The sequence below is a fragment of the Aulostomus chinensis genome, chromosome 1 (assembly GCF_037954235.1).
Source record: "Aulostomus chinensis isolate RoL2024-O1b breed Wild chromosome 1, RoL_Achi_v1.0, whole genome shotgun sequence".
Classification (NCBI taxonomy): Eukaryota; Metazoa; Chordata; class Actinopteri; order Syngnathiformes; family Aulostomidae; genus Aulostomus; species Aulostomus chinensis.
Window position 1 is genome coordinate 56,728,699 of NC_141320.1, and position 6,425 is coordinate 56,735,123.

General features: G+C 41.2%; 1 long non-coding RNA gene across 1 annotated transcript; it reads left to right on the top strand.

The window, feature by feature from the left end:
- Positions 1-643: 643 nt before the first annotated feature.
- On the top strand, positions 644-4,748 carry LOC147272342 (uncharacterized). The gene is made up of 3 exons (XR_015117559.1): positions 644-740; positions 1,106-1,233; positions 4,387-4,748. It is a non-coding gene; the product is annotated as an uncharacterized LOC147272342 (long non-coding RNA).
- The last annotated feature ends 1,677 nt before the right edge of the window (positions 4,749-6,425 follow it).

Here is a 6,425-nt window from a genome sequence, read left to right on the forward strand (position 1 = left end):
CTCCTTCATCTTTAACCATCCAGCTTCCAGGAAGCAGATGCTGGATGAGGCTCTGCTGAATTTGATCCTGAAGGACTGCCAGCCCCTCAGCACTGTTGAGAGGGAAGGGTTCAGGGAACTGGTTCAGGTCCTTGAGCCTCATATGTTTGCCAACCAGAAAGGTTTGTGTGGAAATGATCTAAAGCAGTAGTTGATATCTCCAGTTTATTTCATCTCTAATTTCAATGTATTGATTTACTCTGGGTGTCATTTTCAGACCATCAAACAAACGGTGGCCAAAAAGTACCAGGAGGAACGGGAAGGAGTGAAAAAGGAAGTCCAGCTGCCATGTGGACATCTGTGGACATGGAGGCTCCCTTGGCTCTGACCTGTCACTGCATTAGTGAGAATGAATGTGTTGGGAGTGCAAGACTTTCCACAAAGTCACCCTGCTGACAGTTTGGCCCCAGTCCAAAGAGGCATGATGGAGGACTGGGCCATCACCAACAAAGTCAAGTGTCTTGTGAGCGACGCAGCACCAAACATGACAGCATCCACTAGACAGCTCCAAATTCACCACTCAGTCTGCACTGCACATCGTCTGAATCTAGGAGTCAGAAAATCCTGTGATCAGATCCCCCACTTCCATCATCAGACACAAAGCCAGGAACACTGTCACATCCTTCAGATCAGCACTACAGCCAAGGAGAAGCTGGCTCAGGTGCAGCAACAGATGGGAGGGCCAACCCTGAAACTCATCAGTGAGGTGCCAACACGCTGGAACAGCACACACAGCTGTCAGGGCTGCATGATGAGAGGGAACCAGTGTGGGAACCTCTGGCCTCTCTAAGACAGATTTGACTCCACTGACAGCTGAGGAGTTCACCACCATAGGAGAAGCACTTCTAGTAAACAGAGGTCATTCTAGTAGCCTGGTCCCTCTGTGGTTGAGCTATAATTTTAGGAAATATGGTCATTATTCAATGGTGACATCTCTCTGCTGAATAATGTAGAACTGAACGGATCCACTGGACCTTCTTTTTACATGCAGCAGCTGTCCTGAGTGGAAAACTGCACATTTCTGTTGGTGAGAGTTCATCAAGTGATGGACTTTGTCTCTCAACAGAAGCTGTGTGGAAAAACCCTGCAGCTACGAGCGCTTCAGATTCTGAGAGTGATTCTTACGCCATTGGCTGGTTTAACCTGGCGTCTGACCGTGGAGGTGGCCGAGAGGAGCGTGACATGGCTGCACAGGTAAATCAACTAAAGCAGAGTTAGTCTTTGGCAGCAGGCCAGGCCGACAAATGCTAATGTCTCTGACTGACTGACTGATGAAGTTGGACCATTGGTCAGCAACAATGATGCATGACCCCAAATAGTGGCCTGGGTCTTGATGAAGCTCACGTTAGTGTTAGCATCATTTTGATGTCATGAGCAACTCTCACTACATCACTGTAGCATCGTTTTGAAATCAGTAGCAACTCTCACTACATCACTGGAGCGTCATTTCTTCGATTAGTAGCAACTCTCACTACACCACTGTAGCATCATTTTGAAATTAGTAGAAATTCTCATTACATCACTGTAGCATCATTTAGAGGTTTTTAGAAACTCTCACCACATCACTGTAGCATCATTTCTTAGGTTAGTTGCAACTCTCAGTACATCACTGTAGCATTGTTTCTGAGATTAGTAGCAACTGTCATTGCATCACTTTAGCATCATTTTGAGGATAGTAGCAACTCTCAAAACATAACTGTAGCATCGTTTATAGATTAGTATCAACTCTCACTACATTACTGTAGCATCATTTATAGATTAGTATCAACTCTCACTACATTACTGTAGCATCATTTATAGATTAGTATCAACTCTCACTACATTACTGTAGCATCATTTATAGATTAGTATCAACTCTCACTACATTACTGTCAGCATCATTTATAGGTTAGTATCAACTCTCACTACGTCACTGTAGCGTAATTTCTTCGATTAGTAGCAACTCTCATTACATCACTGTAGCATCATTTTGAGGATAGGAGAAACTCTCACTGCATCACTGTAGCTTTATTTTGAGGATAGTAGCAACTCTCAAAACATAACTGTAGCATCGTTTTGAGGTTTTTAACAACTCTAACCACATCAATGTCAGCATCGTTTTGAGGTAAGCAGAAAGTCTCACCACATCACTGGAGCATCATTTCTTAGGTTAATAGCAATTCTTATTACATCACTTTAGCATTATTTTGAGTTGAGTCGCAACTCTCACTACATCACTGTAGCATCATTTTGAGGTTTTTAGCAACTCTCACGACATTACTGTAGCATCATTTTGAGGTTCGTCGCAACTCACTACATCACTGGAGCATCATTTCTTAGCTTAATAGCAATTCTTATTACATCACTGTAGCATCATTTTGAGGTATTAAGCAACTCTCACTACATTACTGTCTGCATCTTTTTGAGGTTTTTAGCAACTCTTACTACATTACTGGAGCATCATTTTTAGGTTCGTAGCAACTCTCATTACATCACTTTCAGCATCATTTTAAGGTTAGTAGCAACTCTCACCACATCACTGTAGCATCATTTCTTAGATTAGTAGCAACTCTCATTACATCACTGTAGCATCATTTTGAGGTTAGTAGCAACTCTGATTACATCACTGTAGCATCATTTTAAGGTTAGTAGCAACTCTCACCACATCACTGTAGCATCATTTCTTAGATTAGTAGCAACTCTCATACATCACTGTAGCATCATTTCTTAGGTTAATCGCAACTCTCATTACATCACTGTAGCATCATTTCTTAGGTTAATGGCAACTCTCATTACATCACTGTCGCATCATTTTGAGGTTAGTAGCAACTCTGATTACATCACTGTAGCATCATTTTAAGGTTAGTAGCAACTCTCACCACATCACTGTAGCATCATTTCTTAGATTAGTAGCAACTCTCATTACATCACTGTAGCATCATTTTGAGGTTAGTAGCAACTCTCACTACATCACTGTAGCATCATTTCTTAGGTTAATCGCAACTCTCATTACATCACTGTAGCATCATTTTGAGGTTAGTAGCAACTCTGATTACATCACTGTAGCATCATTTTAAGGTTAGTAGCAACTCTCATTACATCACTGTAGCATCATTTTGAGGTTAGTAGCAACTCTCATTACATCACTGTAGCATCATTTCTTAGGTTAATCGCAACTCTCATTACATCACTGTAGCATCATTTTGAGGTTAGTAGCAACTCTGATTACATCACTGTAGCATCATTTTGAGGTTAGTAGCAACTCTCATTACATCACTGTAGCATCATTTCTTAGGTTAATCGCAACTCTCATTACATCACTGTAGCATCATTTTAAGGTTAGTAGCAACTCTCACCACATCACTGTAGCATCATTTCTTAGATTAGTAGCAACTCTCATACATCACTGTAGCATCATTTCTTAGGTTAATCGCAACTCTCATTACATCACTGTAGCATCATTTCTTAGGTTAATCGCAACTCTCATTACATCACTGTCGCATCATTTTGAGGATAGGAGCAACTCTCACTGCATCACTGTAGCTTTATTTTGAGGATAGTAGCAACTCTCAAAACATAACTGTAGCATCGTTTTGAGGTTTTTAGCAACTCAAACTACATCAATATCAGCATCATTTTGAGGTTAGTAGCAACTCTCACCACATCACTGTGGTATCATTTTAATTTTTGTAGCAACTCTCACTACATCACTGTCAGCATCATTTTGAGGTTAGTAGAAACCCTCACTAAATGACTGTAGCATCATTTTAAGGATAGTAGAAACTCTCACTACATTAGTGGAGGATCATTTCTTTTTTTTCTCTTTTTTTTTGGTAGAATGATTTCTTAGGTTCGTAGCAACTCTCACTACATCACTTCAGCATCATTTGAGATTAGTAGCAACTCTCACTACATTACTATAGCATCAGTTTGAGGTTTTAAGCAACTCTCACTACATCACTGTAGCATCATTTTGAGGTTAGTAGCAATTCTCACTACATTCCTGTCAGCATCATTTTGAGGTTTTTAGCATTTCTCACTACATCACTGTAGCATCATTTTATCCTTGAGATTGGGGACCAATAATTTTAATGTCCATTTTAGGGACATGTACTGTACACAGACACACAGATTTATGAAAGTCACTTTCAGGTGCCTGAAATTCCTTTGGGGACTAAAGTCTAGAAAAGTAATTTGAACATTTGTGTGTACTTTGTTTTGTGATGATAAGATTTACACCGACCAAGTCAGCCATATTGGCACCACAATCCAATTGGCATGTCAATAAGCATCACCCAAGAAACCAAGGTCTTCTGTCTAAATGTATGTCACTGAAACATACTGTATTGTATTGCCTCACACTTACAGCATACAAGGATGCATGGCGTGGGTGGAACTGCCTGAATCTCTTCTGCAATGGAAGTTTGGTCAACCGTGTGGAACATTCCTGCACGATCCCCTTTGAGTGTGAAAGTAGCATCAACACAGCACCACGTGGTCCACCAGCAGCTTGGATTTCTGCTCCTTGTCTTGTAGTTCCACTTGACTTCTCCAAGGGAAGAGACTGCAAATAGTCAAGAACTCTGGGAAATTTGGTGGCTGTGGCCTCCTCAAATTCCACATTGATGTGGACACCAGTTCAAAGTTTGAAGTGCAGTTATCAACTCTGCACTGAAGTTGTTTCGTTCAAGGATAAATGATTTCCATTGTCCAATGATTTGTTACCATTCCAATCCTCTTAAGTGATGGACTGATACTGTAAATATGCAGAAATTCTCTATTGTTCAAAGTACAGATTCTGTGTTTATACATTGTCATAGTTTTTATACTTGGAGAAACCAGAATCTAACAGGAAATCACTGTAGAAAGTTGGCTCAGTTTCATAAAGTAACAACTAAATAGCTTCAATTGACAGTACTTGACCTTAAACTTGGCTATTTTGATGGACTATGCTTGCTTTTCCACTGTCAAATGAACTTTTTTAATGGGAAATTACTGCTCATAGACTGGTTTGTTTCATAAATGAACCAGTAAGAGCCCTGAACTTAGAGAAGAACCTGAAAGGTCCTTGTTCTTCATGTTTTTTTACGTGATGGGCCTGTTTTCCTGCAGTTGAATGCACATTTATCAACACTAAATGGACTGTAATTTCATCAGTTGGGACTGTGAAACCTTCTGTGTATTTTTACAGTTTATTCCATGTAATTTTTTGGAACAGTTAATTACTGTAATTTGACAGTGTTCGTCTGGAAACTCTGCTGTCAGACTTTTTACTGTTTTTTTTCAGTTTTTTTTCTTGACAGTGTACACAGAGGTCTGGTGGTTGAGCCGGGGCATTTTTTCAAGCTGCTACCCAAAATGAAGGCATTTCTTCATTCAAAAGACAAAACGGTCCCAGAGCTGATTGACCCAGAATGGAAATGGCACCTCGCATTTTGTGTCTGTGTCCCACAACATTGTGTGTGATTGACAGGTCAACTGTCTGCCAGACAGAGTCCCGCCCCCACACAGCTGAGAAACGCAGCTCTCAGCAGCTGCCTCAGTCACACAGAAGATAGACGCGTTTCCTGGTTGGCGAGTGCAGACACAACTTCTCTGAGTGCAGGATTCACTTCTCTCATTGCTGTTTGTTCACTCTTGAGGTTTTATTCCTCCACCAACCTGCTTCTGTCTGGAAAGAAACAAATAACTGGAGTGCTGCACATCAACAGACTTGGAGTTTGGACACGGACGAATGAAGTTTGGCTTTTTGTTTCTTCCATCAGATCAGAGCTGATTGGAAAAAACAATCAGGTGGTTTATTAAACCAGCAGTGAGCTGGACTTCAGCCCAGGTCCACAGTCCCACTGTCAGTTCACTTCAACATGAAAGAACAAAATCCAACCCTCACCTGGCCTGGAAATAAATAGCAATTACATAACAACCCCTTTATTTCTCTCCTGTTCAGGTTCAGTTGGACTCATTCATCTCTATTTGGTAGGATTTCACTTCATGAGTTCAGAAGCATCTTCACATGAGAGGCTGGTTCCTCACATTGATTGATCGTTGAATTCTGTCTTTGATCTCTGCATTCTGTGTTTGATGTCTGAATTCAGTCTCTGATCTCTGGGTTCTGAGCATTGATCTCTGACTGATTCTAAACTCATCAAAGGATCACATCAGCATCTTGGTCCAGACTCCAGATGGTGGTTTTACCAAGTTCACCACAGTCCTTGTTGCTGTCTGCTGTTGGGTCACAGCAAAGTAAGGAAACAGCCTGACGGTCCTCAGGAGGTGGAGGTGAATCTAGACCTGCTCATGTTGGCCATCCTTGATGAACTTGGGCGGTACTCTGGTGCTGGGATGAGGTCATGGAGCTGATCTGGGAGCAGTCCTGATGTTAAATGCTGTGATGAAGGACAGTGTGG